The sequence below is a fragment of the Colias eurytheme genome, chromosome 22, assembly GCF_061535395.1.
Source record: "Colias eurytheme isolate Ceu_HAF_F1 chromosome 22, ilColEury1 Martin Lab GWU primary, whole genome shotgun sequence".
Taxonomy (NCBI): domain Eukaryota; kingdom Metazoa; phylum Arthropoda; class Insecta; order Lepidoptera; family Pieridae; genus Colias; species Colias eurytheme.
This window is the reverse complement of record NC_143001.1, coordinates 3364932-3382418: the sequence shown is the minus strand read 5'-3', so window position 1 is coordinate 3382418 and position 17487 is coordinate 3364932. Positions and strand designations below refer to the sequence as shown.

Genomic DNA, 17487 nt, shown 5'->3' with positions numbered 1-17487 from the left:
AAAAATATTTGAAAATCGTCCAAAAAAATTTCCGCATCATCTGTTCAGCTAAAATTATTCTAGTACTGAATTTCTCTGGATTGTTCATTACACTACAGTTATCTAGTGCAAGTTCGGAAACACGCAAATCGGCCCACTTATCGTTTTCACTTCCAATGAACGCTCGAATTAGGTTACTGCTCAGTTCGAATCAAAATTCGCAAATCCACTTAATTGCGTTCATAGTGATGTAGAGCAGAGAGCTGCTGGTTGTTTTTGTAGTTAAATTTCATAATTGTAAAAAAGATCACAGTGAACGAATTAAATAAAATTTATTTACAAGAAACAGGTACCTACAGTTTAATGTGCAGACGCTGGCCTTAAAACAAGTGGTAAACTGTGTTTCGAAAGAATTGCCTTATGATTTATGACTGTGTAAACATTTGTATGATGTGGACATGGGCTTCTATTTGAAATAGTTTCTACGTTTAGTGAAAATGCTAAATAAAAATAATAAAAAATCTCGTATTGATCATCTTAGGTTTTCGTAACGTTGAAGTCGTCAAAAATTTTTGTATTAGAAGTTAAGTACAGTTTAGATTTTGCATTTGTCATTCGAATAGTAATAAAAGGTTCACGATTTTACGCTTTTATTTGAATAAAACAGGATCTTCATGGCCAAATATTTGTTCTTTAATGTAAATGATGTGTGTGGTTTTATGAGAGGTGCGGATGAAAGCGCGAGATACAGTTAATAATAATAATAAACGATACAGCAGCTCTTAAGCTATGTCTTGTGACGGCATTATCTTTCATGTTCAACGTTAATCCAAGTTACGTAGTCATCGCTGTTAATAAATGTTATTTGAATAACTTATTAAGCTCGCGGTATGATGTTTGTAATGAACTATATTTGTATGGGCCCGTTTTCGAGAGGGGTGATAATTTCAAATGGTATTTGTAGTGTTATTTATGAGAACATTTAGATATAAGTTTCTTCGAGTAATATTTTGTATTACTCGAAGAAACTTAATATTTAATACTTACCAGTAAAGTACCTATAATAGATAGATAATATTGTATTATTGCGTTGTCTATTTTTCTACAGAGTTTAAAAAGCCTCCATTCACGTCCTATTCATATTCATATCATAAGAATCTACAGAATTCTCTGAAAATCGGATCCACCTCATGATCTACCGCGATTTTATAGACTTACAAACGTTGTCTACAATATTAAGGTAAAAAAATCAAACAGCTTTACATTATTCCGTCGCGCTGTCACCTAAAGTGGTTTTGGCCAATCCTTTTGAGGGAATCCTTCAATGCCACAGTAAAGTACCGTTATATTTCAGTGAGAGTCATTAGCTCGGTAGATAAATAAGTTAGGACAAACCGTTTGAATGAATTACCGGCGATGTTAAGACGATACACAAAAAAAAAATCCACTGCTTGGCGGGCGAAGTCTAATAGCTCGCTATCGCGAACGCGGGTGTGCGCGAAGTCATTCTTACAAACTCGCCGCGCTGCCGCTGGCCGACTCGGGACAAACATGTATGGAGTCGTCATACAGTTATAATATTGTTATACATTTATTCAATTGTTGATTTATTGGTTTTATTTTCTTGCTTATAAACAAATAATCTTCTTTCCAACAACTACTTAGACATTCGTAATGTTTACTTTATTACAAAATAATACAGGTTACAAATAATCTTTAAAATAACAAAAAATATTGTTACTCTGAAAAAATGAAATGGTACTCAATAACGCGGACTACTGAATTGATTTAGATAGAATTTGATGCTGACGTAGATATTACATCATGCCCAGAAATGAAAGGTACTATTTCTGAAAGAAGTTATAAACCCTAATTCTTCTCAGTCAAAGTCAAGAGTGGAAGATATCACTAATACAGTAAAACTGATGCGAAACTTTGGATGTTAATTTGTATATTTTTTTGTTAGTTGTTACTTAATCACGTCAAGACTACATTACCAATTTTGATAAAATATAGCTAATTGCCTGGATTTACACATAGGATACTTTTTATCCGAACTGAACACTTCTGTGGGATAAAACAGGATTCACGATATAACCTAATTCCACGCGGGCAAAGCCGCGGTCGGAATGATATTTTTTTAAATAAAAAAATTGTTTAAAAAAAACACAAAATATATTGACGCATGTATTTATTTTTTGCACTCTATTATAATTGTAATATTATTCATTACAAATAATCAAAATAGCCAGAACAAAGTTAGGCCCTGGTAGGGTAGGTAGGCAGGTACAGCAATGTGAGACGAACACTGGCTTATTTATACCAATAATAATGTATTATAAACATTAAATTAAGTTTACAACAAAAATACATAATATTAGCTAATGTGAAAACGAATCAACCAATCATCCCACAACAATGAAATGTGCACACAAATATTCATCCAAATCGGTTCATGTGATTAGGAGGAGTGACTGCAGCGCCATCTTCCAGGCCCAATTGTGTTTCCAGATCACCCAGGAACTCAATTTAATATACTTACACAAAATTTTTCGAAATTAAAACTCACATTACTATGTAAATATGAATATAAACCTGTTTTAGTACTAAGCAATTTCCCGCACAGATGTAGTAAGTATAAATGAAATAAATATCAACATCAAATTCTTTATACAACATACTTATCTACCACCTACTAAGAAATGTAATTCTTGAAATTTTTTCGTATTTTTTTAAAATATAATACTACTCCAATGAGCTCCTGTTCCATATTACGGCCACCATACTTCCACTAAGTTCACCATGATTTTTTATTTCTTTGCACTTTGTTGCTTTTTGCTAAAAATGGAATCATGCGATAAAACCAGTAGAACGTTGATAACATACACTTTTGACTGAATAAAGGTACTTACGAAGGAGTGGGTTCACATTGTGAACAATCAGTGGGTTTATTTTCCTTCTGGATTCCGGATTTCTGAAAAGATTATCTATGCTATAAATGAAAAAATCTTACACATTCGTTATGTACTTAAAACAGGGATAAATATCAAACATCGTCTATAATACAATTATCATCAAATTTAAAATAAAACCAACTTACTTCATTAATTTGTTCCAATTGTAAGCATTCTTTTTCCTCCAACCTTTATGTTTCTTCTTCTTATTTTCTTTATTGTCCCCATTTGTCTCATTTTGTCTTATCGTGTTGTCACCCTTTTTTACGATTGCGCGAGCGACACAAGTTCCCCGTGTGACGGCCGTAGCGGGAATGACTCGTGCAGCGATCGGGGTAGGAAGGTACAGGGCGGCTCTCGCTATATTGGCTGGTCGCGCGCTAATTTCAAGTATTTCTTGTTTATTTCAAAACCATCGCATATTTCAAAATTCTAAATCGGTAGACGTATAGGTTGTATATTTTATAGTTAATATCCAAAAAGTCGTAACTTTACGTTTGTTATTTTGAAGATGCCAGAGATTATAAAAAAATAACAATGAGAACTTTGTATTTTTTTTCTATCGAGAAAATATCATGGAATCATGTTTCTAAAACGGTAGACGTATTGTGTTACTATTGAACTTTCTTGTCAAGAATTTTCATCACGACAACTTTAATAATATAAAAATTACGAAGGTTTAAAAAGGGCCGTAAATGTTAGAAAAATTAATTCATCACCTTAACATTCATTTGGGAAGTGTTTACTGTTTGTTTTATTTGTACTGGCTTTGCTATGTTTTTGAGACGGTATTTTATGGAATACGATTTGTTTAAACCAATTTTAGCCGAACTTACAGTTTATGATTTATTTTATGTAATCTAAATATGCTTTATTGTTCTGAAAGTGATATAATTAAACTGAAACTGAATGCATTTTCGATTAACTGACCAACTGATCGCATTATTATATAAATATATGTAGTTTTTCCAGATAACGAGATATCTATACTATTGTATAATATTATAAAGCTGAAGAGTTGGTTCGTTTGTTTGAACGCGTTCATCACAGGAACTACTGGTCCAATTTGAAAAATTGTTTCGGCTATAACATGAAGGCAGCCACGCGGGTGAAACCGCGGAGCGCAGCTAGTAAGACATACGGAGAGAAATTTAAGCAAGGGAATAGGATAGATAGAGCAATAGTATATAAGAATAAATTAATGTATTACGTTGTATAATATTCAACATGTTAAATAAAATATCTCTTATTACAAGATTTTAACCCAATGCTTCATCTTCATACAATTAAATTGAAATTGTTACCGTTTCGCTTTGTAACAAATTTGCATAATATTTAAACTCCACTGTGCAATGATAACTTGGGGTGATGAGTGAGCTTAATTAACTTATCATGTTTAATTAATAATTATTATACTGCAAAAACAATATTTACTTATTTCTTGCGTATCTTGTGTATAGGTAGTGTACATTAAATTGTACATAAACTAGAAAAAGCATACTATGTACATACATACCTACATAATGGTCGTAGAGTTAAATATAATTATTAAATATTCGAAATTTCCAGTATGTACATGTACAATAATATCAAATTATAAACAAGAATAAAATATATATCTTGTACATTTGTGATAAACTCGGTCTAGTCGAAACAGATAAAAAAACACATATTTGGCAATGGACAATTAAATATTGGAGTGTCTATTTACCTAACCTAACCACAAAAGTATATTCATATAAGTCATAACACAAGAGTACGTGCAAGACACACCAAAAGAACTGAGGGAATCCTTAAACCAATTTGCCATGGCTCGTACGCTCGATCGAAATTTGACAGCACACGTCAATTACATCTGCTGACTCATTGGGACATTCAGAAGTGACGTGTGAGGGGAAATTGCGTTGGGATTGCAAGATTTTCAAGTTAAATGTCCGGTGAAATAAAATTGTGAGTTATTGAAATTTTTAAATGATCATTCAAACTCAAACTCAAACATTTATTTATTCAATTAGACTTCTTTTAGAAGCACTTTCGAATCGTCATTACATATTTTTAACATTCACCACTTGATTGTGGACTTATAACTGCTACATAAATTTCAAATAGCGAGTCCTTTAATCCAAGATGAAAAAACGACGGACAAAAACAATAATACAAGTTATACATAATATATGAGTTGTCTTGTTGTGTGTCTGTTTGAAGCATCATACCTCACGATAGGATGATCTGGTTTAAATTTGTATTTTGTGTGTAAAAGGGGAATCAATCGGGAGTGTTCTATGCTATGCTTGATGAAAAAAATGGTTCGGAAACGGTTTTCATTAAATTATCCTAATAGTTGCAAACGTTTAAATATAGGTACCTAAATCAAAACCAATGAATACCATTAAAATGATAAACTTCAAGATTGCTGACGTAAAGATTTTATCATGCCTTGATATAACTCAAAGAAAAGCTATAAGGCTTCATTATCACATTGATTCAAAATTCCTTCACTGTATCTTCACGCTATACTAGGCAAGGGTCACTTTCATTTTAGTAGGATTTTATAGCCCCAATTCAGTCACACCCACGCTGTATTCTCTAACTCGATTACCAGTTGAAACTATATAAAGGAATACACGAGACATTCTAGAGAATATCTTTGCTCCCATCAGCAAAACGACCTTCTGTAGACGTAATAAAGTTGTTATTCCAACCGTTCAAATTGGCCTACTTTATAACCAAATATAGCTAAGGCCTCCGATTTCAATTAAAACATTCGGTGGTTGATGAAATATTACACTGATGAATATCTGCACATTATCTTTATTAACACTTATCTAATTAGAGAGGGGAATATATATACAGTGGTGGTCACATAATTAAAGACACCCCCGAATTGACCATAAAAGATTTACATTAGGAAGTACAATTATCTGAAAAAGGTATTTAATCTAATATTATTTTTATTAAACCATACAAGACAATATGTTCTTTAAAATGAGGGACAAAAAATAGTTATATTCCTTGTTAGTTTCTACACTTGCTCTCTGTGGGAATGTAACACAAACTTTGTTTACGTACGTGTAGCTGGCCACTTAATTAAAGACAACAAGAAATGAGTTATAATTTTTTATAAATAAAAAGAAACAGCATTGTGCTTTTCTTCGTTTTGCCGCGTAATTTCATAAATCGTCGACACTCCATAATTTTTTTGAGTATATTTAACTTTTAAAATTAAAATACATATGTTTAATTGTTTTAATATCAATTATTATGGTTAAAAACAAGAGTTGCGACTCGTCCACAAGAAAAATTATTTTTAACTTCCATGATAATTAAAATGTTCCAAGGATATGGTTATGAATGCTATAAAGACATGTCAAGATCTTCCACACGACCGAAAACATACTCAGAAAATCAAAACCAAGTGAAACTACTCGGCCGAAAGATTAAATAATTTGGAAAATCCAAAAGTGCACGCCTCATATTTTTTTTAAATAAATATTTATTAATTATTATTTTTGTTTATTTAATAACAATTAAACCACATCGAATCAGATCCTGAAAAATGAAAGGGTTCTCTATTCCTGAGCATACTCAAGCGTAAGAGAAAAAAAAAGACTCGATTAGTAAAGTATTTCGGTCGCTATCGTGTTAACAAGAAAAAGGATCCGCACATACAGACACACGGACGTCCAAGACAGAACTTTTTTAAACTGTTTTTTAACTAGTTTAAATAACAAAAATGACATCAAAAATATCATGAACGTTAAAAATAGTGTTTTTTCTTAATATGTGTGTGTATGTATTATCTTACAAGTGCAATGTATGATACATAAAGACATTTTAAGTTTGAAAAATCAGATGTTTTGCGCGAAGTGACAGTAGTACCCACCTCAACGCTTCGCTTATGAGGCGTGCAAAAATGGTGTTGTTGGCTAAAAAAGATCCATTTCAAGGGTCGTAACTGATACAGTTCAGAGTTGTATGGTGCAGCAGGCTTGAAGGGGGTGTCTGCAAGGACAATTAGACGGAGACTGTGTGAGGAAGACTTGCACTGAAGAGTATCTCGGAAAGTTCCACTTTTGAAAAAACAAAATGTGAAGGCAAGATTTGACTTTGCTACAAAATACGAACACTGGACTGAACGAGAATGGAAACATGTGCTGTTTTTGCATGAAATTAAGATTAATATGATTAATTCTGTCAGAAAACAATATGTAAGACGCCATCTCAATAAGGAAATAGATCCAAGATACACTAATAAGTAGTCATACATGGAGGTGGAAATATCAATGTGTGGCGCTGTTTTTCTGGACTTGGTATTGGACCTGTCAAAAAGACAGAAGGCAACATGGATAAATTCCAGTACAAGTATATTTTAGAGCAATCCATGCTGCCCTATGCGGAGGAAAATTTACCTTTTGTTTGGACTTTTCAACACGTTAATGATCCTAAGCACACGGCAAAAGTAGTGAAGTGCTTGTTAAGGAACCAATCTGTAACTGTTTTGGATTGGCCCCCCCTTCAGCCCGGGCTTAAATCCGATCGAAAACTTATGGAATCAAGAAAGAAAGAAGTCGCGGCAAAGCGGCTATCAAACGTCGACTAACTTTGTAAAGCATTTTCGAAGAATGGAACCAAATTAGTGATGCAACTTGTACAAAATTAGTTACTTCAATGCCCAAGAGATGTAAACCGTCATTACTGCCCAAGGACATGCAACCAAATATTGAAAAGTGTAAAAATATTTTGTAAATACGTCAGGCATTTTGTGTTGGAAAAATAATCTCATTAAAATAATATTTTTTTTATATTTCTCATAAGCGAGTCTAATGTCTTTAATTATATGGCCAGACCTTTGCTAGGTTGAAACTGCTAGTAGTACGGATGAACCGAATTAAATCTAACAAACTGACAAGTTCTGTAGATAAAATTTAGTTTAGCATTAGAAAACACATACCTGAATATTTTAAAATTATTTAACAAGTTCCAATGGTAGTGTGAAAAAAAATGTTGAGAGAAGTGTTTTGGGTAGTGTAAAATGCTCTTAGTGTCTTTAATTATGTGACCACCACTGTATATATATATATATATACTCTTCTTCTTATATATAAAATTCTCGTGTCACAATGTTAGTCTGCATACTCCTCCGAAACGGGTGGACCGAACGGGCGAAGCCGGGGCGGGCCGCTAGTATAATATATATATATATATATATATATATATATATATTTACATCATACAATCTTTTTGGCGTCATGCACGTCGTGCATCATTACGACGTCCCCCAGTTTCGCTTGCTTTTTTTAACATGTGTTAATGAATATTGCTTAGTTTTTCAATAGCCAGCTCCGTGGGGTACGTCATTTTCGGATAATTAAATTTTTCGCGATATTCTTCTTGCGTTCGTGCCGCAACATTTTTGAGCCCCGAACCATGGTCATAAATTATAGGCGTCCTGGATATATTGATCGTGATTTACCTATTGCATCGACTATCTAGCGTCCCCATTGATAGCATGAACGGCATTTGTGAGTGCGACGTTGCCAGATTTCGGTTTACTATATCTTTCTTTTATTAACGCTTATCTTTTCATTTATACCAATTTAGTCAGATCTATATATATACGGATGCACATTATTTTTATATCATTAAAAAATAATCTATCTACACGTATTAGTAACAATGGATTTTGATAAAGTTTAGTACACAAATCTATACTAATATTATAAAGCTGAAGAGTTTGTTTGTTTGTTTGAACGCGCTAATCTCGGGAACTACTGGTCCGATTTGAAAAATTCTTTCAGTGTTAGACAGACCATTTATCGATTAAGGTTATAGGCTATCATCACGCTACGACTAACAGGAGTGGAGTCACGGGGGTGAAACCGCGCGGAGCAGCTAGTAGTTTATAATAAGATAAAGAAAATTAAGCTCCTGTCTGTAATTTTTACATGAAAAATCGCAGGTAGTTGCTAAAATAACAAGCATTTAATTATGTACATGTTTATCTTGTCTATTTTTTATAAATTTAAGACAAGTAGGTAGGTAATAACTTCATTTGTGGGTCAATAGGTATATATAGGTATGATAAAAATCGGGATTGTATCCTACCATGGCCTGAACCAATATTATATATGGATGTCAAATATTATATACGGACGTCCAATATCTATATACGGACGTCCAATATCTATATACGGACGTCCAATATCTATATACGGACGCCTAATAGCTATATACGGACGCCTAATAGCTATATACGGACGTTCAATAACCTGACTACTTTAATTGTAAAAATACGGCACTATTTGCGGCAGTACTGTTTGGCTACTAACAAGCTACTGTATGATGGAAATACTGTTACCAATCGTGTTGCATCACTTGCACCATATTGGATTATTCCCATTTGTCCCCACAGATTTCCCAGGGATCAATGGGAATTATTGGCATTTAGTAGGAAGAAATATTTTTAGAGAGAAGAAGAAAGATTTTGAGAATATCCCACTAGATTTGAATTGAACATTTGTATAATATAGCAATTGGACGTCCGTATATATAGCTATTGAGCGTCCGTATATAGCTATTGGCCGTCCGTATAAAGCTATTGTGCGTCCGTTCAATATAAACATATTATTTATGTTGTTATATAACCTGAAAGTTACGTTCGTGGTCTTTTCGCTTTAAATCTTATGGCTTATAAAGAATTTCACCCACTACCGTCGCTTAAATTTCCTCCAATTTGGTAACATTTTTCATCACTGCTCCACTCCTATTAGCTTTAGCGTGATATTATATAGCTTTTGGACTTCCTCAATAAATGAGCTATCCAACACTGAAAGAATCAAATTAATCAAATCGTACTAGTAGTTCCTGAGATTAGCGCGTTCAACCAAACAAACGAACTCTTCTGCCCCGTAGGTGATACCGTGATAGCTTGATAATATGTAGCCTATAGCCTGACCTCTTAGTAATATTCATGCAAAATTTCAAGTAAATCCATGCAGGAGTTTTTGAGTTTATCCCGGACGTACATACAGACAAACAGACAAAAATTCTAAAAACTATATTTTTGGCTTTTATATCGATTGTAGATCACGCCTCAAGTATTATTTTAAAAAAATATTCAATGTACAGTTTTGACTTTCCTACGATTTTATTATAAAATAAAATATGTAAATGAATTAAAAAAAATGTTGTGTGGTTTTATGAAACTACGGTAAAAGTGAAACTTTCCGAACACTGCTTTATACCTACTCGGCAGCCGACCGTCACGCGACATGCGCTACACAGACCAAAAAGTTTGAGACGATGTAATAAAAGTTTCACTTTAAAATTGTTTTATTTCAGGCATGTAAATCCCATATTGTTTTTTATTATATGTATAGATATGGATTTACTAAACATTTTTGGCAGCTTTATCATCAGCAAACTCGGGCTCCTAATGATACGCAACGCGTACACCTCCTACGGCGAATATTGCAGTCAGTGGTAAATATTATGATTGTGATCTATTGTTGCGAACGAGCTGGCAACGTCGCAGTTGTGGACGCCAAATACGCGGAGTCGGAGTCAGGAAATCCCCGAGTTATACGACTGTAAATATACGCGCGACAGCAGCGCCTCATCTGCGCTAAGATTTCTTCTCGAACTTTTTAATATATTATTGCAGCCATTTAAGCGATATTTTGGCATCTATCGATATTTGTCCTACGGTTTGTTAGGACCAATAGGACGTAAATGCCACTGGCTATCAAAGTGGCGTCCAGTATTCGGACGCCAAAAGCAGGTGGACGCCAGTTTAAATGCATTTTTGTCTTCAGAGGACGGCTGTTTGTTTGAGGGATAAATATATATATATATATATATATATATATATATATATATAAAAGAAAGTCGTGTTATTTACTCCACTTATAACTCAAGAACGGCTGAACTGATTTAGCTGAAAATTGGTAGGGAGGTAGTTTAAAGCCAGGAGAAGGACGTAGGATACTAAATATGTACCACGGGCGAAGCCGGGTCGGACCACTAGTTATTTATAAACCTGAATATACCATGAAACATTAGCCAACACATTGTAAGATTGATAGCACTCCTGACCTCATATATGGCCTGTATCCTTGAAACTTATATTAACTGACTAGCTTAGCGCCCGCGGCTTTGCCCTCTTTGTCTAAAACCTAATAAATTATATACTAAAACCTTCCTCTTGAATCACTCTACCTATTAAAAAAACCGCATCAAAATCCGTTGCGTAGTTTTAAAGATTTAAGTATACAAAGTGACATAGGGACAGAGAAAGCGACTTTGTTTTATACTATGTAGTGATAATGGATAAATAATAAGCATCAATTAGTGCATACAATTGCTCAATAAGAGATGCTTTACATATTTATTTTGAATGAACCCATTGGAGTTTAATGACACGAATAATTTAATAATAGATAGGTTTGACTCAAACGACCAAAGTATAGTAATTTGCTCGTTTCGTAGATGGGTTAATTTAATATACATACTAACGAACTATGTATGGTCCAAATATAGAACTGTGTTATTTATGTAATTAGTTTATAAGTACCTACATACTTACAATTACAATCTATTCTTAATATTATAAAGCAGAAGAGTTTGTTTGTTTGTTTGAACGCGCTCATCTCGGGATCTATTCCGATTTGAAAAATTCTTCTTCAGTGTTAGATTGCCCATTTATCGCCCATTTATCGCCCATTTATAGGAAAGCTATAGGCTATATTATAACCATCACGCTAAGACCAACAGGAGCGGAGCAATGTGGGTAAAAACGCGGCACAGCTAGTTTATTATAAAATTAAATGTATTTTATTATAAAAAAAAAAAAAAAAATTAATCGTAGCATTTCATCTTAGCACCGACAAAATGGCAGAAGTTCATAATATTATAATAAACATTTAAAATTCTGCATTACGCATTTATAATTTTTTTGACAAAAAATATAATTTTAATGTAAAGAAGATTTCTCCCACTTAAACATAATTTGTAAAAGAAAGTCCAGTTACAATAAATACCAAAAGACTTGCAAAATAAGTGCTCGAATGATATTTTCACCAATAAAAGAAGTAAGATCTAACTGGGAAGTTCTTTCGAAGTTCTTTAAAGCATTCAAAGTATTTCATAAAAACATAAAAGAAGAACTTGAATAATCCTCAATGTCGAAAGAATAAAATTAGAAAAGAAACTTGGGGATGCAATTACTTAATAAGATGTAATTTGTGTACAGTTTTATACTAGCAAATGCTTCAACTTCACTTGTGTTACGTCATAATTTCAAAACTAAACAACCCTTACTTAATTCTATATTAAATCCTAAATTACATCTTATAATAGATCTGCTATTAACGAATTTTGCGTTGAAATTAGTCAGTAAGAAATAGGCCATCTATTCAGAATAAGCGAGTAGACAAACATAAATCATTTTTAAGGATTTGGTAAAAAAAACCTGTACAACATTACACATTTTATTTCTAATAATATGCCAAAATTTCTAAGGATATTTCGTTAAAGCATTTAAAACACACAGTAGATACTGATACAATACTTTTTAGTAAAACATATTTTCCGTCATACATCAGTAACACGACAATACATCCAAACATGAAGAACTCGTACAAGTCGTTACTTATATTAAATTTATTTCAATATCGGTATTATTCAATAAAAGCTTCCTTATAACTTACTGAAACTCGCGTACAAAGTCCCTGTAAGCTACTTTGATATAGTATTCAAATAGACCCGGCGACGCAAGTTTTGATTTTTATTTTTATTTATTCGAGAAACTTTGCCGACTTATGGCATTATAAAGAGTAATAGATGCAAGCGACTTTCTTCAGAATAATTTTATTTTTAAGACTGGATTTGTATGCATCGTAAAACTAGATTTTCATTATGGAATGCTAAATGTAGGTACTTTCATTTGCGATTCAGAATAATTAATTTGTATAGTGAGATTCAGAAATGGCTACGTTATTAATGTTCTTACAATTTTTACACGGCCTCGACAATGAAGGTTAACGATCGTGTTACGTATTTCTACGATTTGTCTGTTAATGTTTTCATATGAGTTGATTTCTCAAAATATTCATAAAATAATATGAAAATGCATCTATTTAGGTTTTTATAAGACCCACATGCAAAAAATATACAGACGGTTAATTTACTATGAATAATGCAATTGCAATTTTTATTGAAATAACATTGACAGATTATGGCAAGATAAACTATGCATATTAAAGATTCAATTTATAATATGTTTCTTATCAACTTCAAATACAGTATTTTATTAACCCTATATTAGCATTGACTTCTATAACTTAGAGCAAACACAATTTGTAAGTTTGTTTAGGTCTGTAACGTGGCCTACACTAAATTTAATTCTGCACCGTTCCATCGAACCCATACCACTTTTCATATGAGAAGTTCATAGTAAGTATAGAAGTTGAACTTCTAATATAACGCGGCCATTTTTAAAAGCAATGACGTCAACATTTTTAACAAACAAGTTATTACCTTGTTTGTTGTCCGCTTTTGTGATAGACGCGAGTTAAGGAAATTGTTCGGATTATACATACTTTCTCTATGCCACAATAGCCATAGGGGAGTTACCATGATGTCTTTAATCAGTATTGTTTCCAGTGTGAGTACATGATGGCGCTAGACGACCTATGTAGTTCCGTTTTGCTGTCATTTTGCCATAATGGAATTAATACTGATATAAAATATCACGATAATATCCCTTATGAAAGTAGTAGTAGTAACTATATTACAAGTTACTTCCATTATCCATCACGCATCAATTTAAAAGGGTAAATCTAGAACATCTTTGTAAGAAAAAAAAGACGTGTGGCACTAGGGGACTGCCGCGGTAAAGCTATTGCATGCTATGCATTCAAGCCACACCTCCGCGCCCGTCGGAGTGGGGAGCGTGATGTTTTTCGTTACGGAATTTCTGGATTCGGTCCCCGCGCTCAAGGCCCGCGATAGAAGTTATGCAATAGCTTAAAAAAAAGTATACAAATACTCTATCCAACTATACTAAAATCATATTTTAATATTTATATAGGTATTGAACTAAACTTATTCAAGGAGCGCTTTGAATCGTCTTGCAATTAGGTACCTTCGGACCGGAAAGCAATTTCTTTAGAGAAGACGCGACACGAAATCTTACTACTATTTCATTACTCCACTTTATCGTCCAATAAATTCGAAATATATTTCATTAATAATATCAATAAAAAATGCTCTATGTATTGCCTTGTAAAACAGTAATAACTTGCCCTATAAGCTACAATTAATATCTTTCCACCAACCATAAACAAAAATGTATAGGTATTCGTCAAGAATATTTTTTCCATAATTTAAAAAAAAATATATTCCACGAATTCAGTAAAAACACGCATAGCAACACCCGAAAAGGCAAATTAAAACTTCCAAGTACCAATTAGCTGAGTATACAACGAAAAATTGTAAAGGACTTCTACAATTTCCATATAACTTTAAATAATAAAACCGTTACACAAGAGCAAATCTCAAAGGTTGGGAGTGTTCTAAATTTCTAGAACAAATGGAAACGTTCTGAGAACACTTAAATGGGACGCTTGTGTAAGCGACTGTACCGAGCGGTTTACATTGAAGCGTATGAGCGGGAAGAGAATACGGTTACTAAGCCGAGGAGTTATGGATGTTGTGTGTGTTTTTTCTTTCGACGCTGTGACGTCATTTTTATATTTCGTTCGTTCTGTTCTCGTAAATATGACGTCGTTGGTTCTTGTGCAAGGCAATGGCAATCTTTTTTGCGCCATCCTTAAGGCGCTACCCGGCAATTTCGACTATGTTCAACCTCTATAAAGTCTGGTACAACATAAAGCACAATACCGAAAAAAATATATAAAATAGGATGGTCTTTGATCTTTAATTGCTCGCGAGGAATTTTTCCCAAAGTTAATAGATTTCTTGAAAAAAAATGTGCCGTGGTCATCGATTTTTCCGCAAATACTCTATAAACTTCGTAACCTGCTGACTTAGAGCTCTGAAAATTTTATGTTTAATAAATTATCAGTTACACAACAATCCCTGACGAGGATTTTTTGTTTCACTGATTGGTATCTTTTTAAATACAAAATGCGAGGAAAAAAGAAGGTGCAGCGGGAGAGGTTTGAGATCCGTCAAGTATGGTCAAGGTTATTAGCGCATGTATAAGCCTTAAGAATTTCCTTTCCTACCAGGTTGCCTGGCAGAGATTGCTGTGTAGCAATAAGGCCGCATATTGTGCAAAATTTTTGTACCTCATTAATTTGTACCACATTTCCTACATTGTTTTGTACAATGAAGTGTTATAAATAAATAAAATGGGATAATTATCAATTAACGTATTTTCGTGAATGTAAGCATGCTCAATCAATTAAATTAGGTATGTCTTTGAGAACAATACATAAAATATACAGCAGCAAGAGGAAATTTGCAATAAAAACAAAACAATATAAATCCAAATAGTTTTTTCATATTGAGTCAATTAATTTCTAAGTAAAAAACTATCCACGTTTTCTGCAAACATCAATTGAATTATCAATCGCAATACAAACAAATTTAACTGATATTTTATGTATAAGCTGATTAGTGCCAGTAGAAAATTCTAGACGGATAAAGACTATAATATTATCTATGACTGGAATCACAAGTCGTTTCTCCTTGAAAATTCGCATTTAAGTCGATGCAATAATATTTCTGCTTTGATTATAAAAGTACATCATTCGACGTTTGCGGTATTATTTTAAAATACATTTCAAAGACAATATTCTATTTATTTTATAATGAAATGTTCCCGGGAAATGTTTTTATATTTCTTTATTGTAGTATTTACTGATTCAATAGTCTTCGTTATTCTTATTCTAGAAATTTATAATACGTAATTTATATGGAACTAGCTTTCCGCCCGCGGCTTCGCTCGCTTTGCCTAAAACCTAATAAATATACATTAAAACTTTCCTCTTGAATCACTCGTTCTATTAAAAAAACCGCAACAAAATCCGTTGCATAGTTTTAAAGATACATAGGGACATAGGGACAGAGAAAGCGACTTTGTTTTATACTATGTAATGATATGGAAAATATCTTCGAAATCTTCTTCTATTAAAGAAGAAATATCTATGGAAACTAGAATAAAATGATTGACGCAAATAAAAATCGTAATACCTAATAGTTAGTAACTTATGTAATATGCCTGAAATAAGATGAGCTAAAATGTTTTTTATTTATCAATTTCATTGCTATGTTCGATTCTTGGAAATTCCTAACGATGTTCTCTTTCGCCAATAAGAATAATACTGATATGGATTATGTCTGGAATAATTGAAAAATTTAAATAATTTTAGGTATTATTTGGTTTTTCTTTCAGTCAGAACCGCCGAGTTTTGAATCATAATATTATTATTTCATGAGAGATACTCTAATAATATGATTTCCTATCTTTATTACTTGTAATCTTCGCATTTATTTAATTTAATTTATTTGAAAACTTTATTTCCCTCTCGCACTTTGTTTCTTAGAAATTCATGGATTCTTGTCTTTGGTCTGAAATATAGATGTTGGCCGATTTTCAGACCTATCAGATGATAAACGTTGTTAAAATTCCGTTTAACATGAAATGAACGAACAATTAACCCACTGGAAAAGATATAGATTAAATACGTAATTATAACATAATATTATTTTATCAATTCCAATACACATGTCAAATGCTCCTTTTTTATATGTCGGTTAAAATACACTAGATTTACTTGTTGGAAACGAAACCTTAGCTCAGCTGTAACTCACGTTCCTTTGTCGTTACCTTTCCGTCAAAGGACTGAAATAGATCCAAAGATAACTGACATTTTTGTTATATAAATAGCTTTTTCTGCCATTTACATACCTTTTTATTTATCGAAAATTGTTGAAGAATTTTTGGGCAATTTCGTGTAAAAACTCTAAATGTTTTAACCCATTGACCACCGAGCGGCCCGATCGGGCCGCGACACAATAGATTTTCTATTGTGTCTGTGATTCAGGGACTGAGGGATTAAGACGTGTTTTGATCTTTTAAACTTATCGATTGATGACTTTAATATATTATTGAATCTATACTTAATAATATTATAAAGCTGAATATTGTGTTTGTTTGTTTGAACGCGCTAATTTCAGGAACTACTGGTCCGATTTGAAAAATTCTTTCGGTGTTAGACAGCCCATTTATCGAGGAAGGCTAAAAATCATCACGCTAAACCCAATAGGAGCGGAGCAATGCGGGTGAAACCGCGGGGCACAGCTAGTAATAAATATAACCCGAACACTAATTTGATTAGAATAATATAATATGTATAAGTACCTATGCATGATACAAAAAAGTATCATGCTATAAAAATATCTTTGCAACTATTAGTACATTTCTCATATCAAACTGAAACATTTATATCTTCTTCTGTCTTTTTAAACGTTTCATAGTTTCAACATGTACCACGGCACCGGTTCACAACTCAATCATGATTCGCGT

General features: G+C 32.9%; 1 protein-coding gene and 1 long non-coding RNA gene across 2 annotated transcripts in view; both read right to left on the bottom strand.

The window, feature by feature from the left end:
• The window catches only part of LOC149898607 (zwei Ig domain protein zig-8-like), a 133203-nt gene that overhangs the window by 67305 nt on the left and 48411 nt on the right, over positions 1–17487 (bottom strand). The window lies entirely within an intron of this gene.
• On the bottom strand, positions 2234–3660 carry LOC149898608 (uncharacterized). Its single transcript, XR_016458049.1, has 3 exons — positions 3080–3660; positions 2892–2953; positions 2234–2817 (listed from the first exon to the last, which is right to left on the bottom strand). It is a non-coding gene; the product is annotated as an uncharacterized LOC149898608 (long non-coding RNA).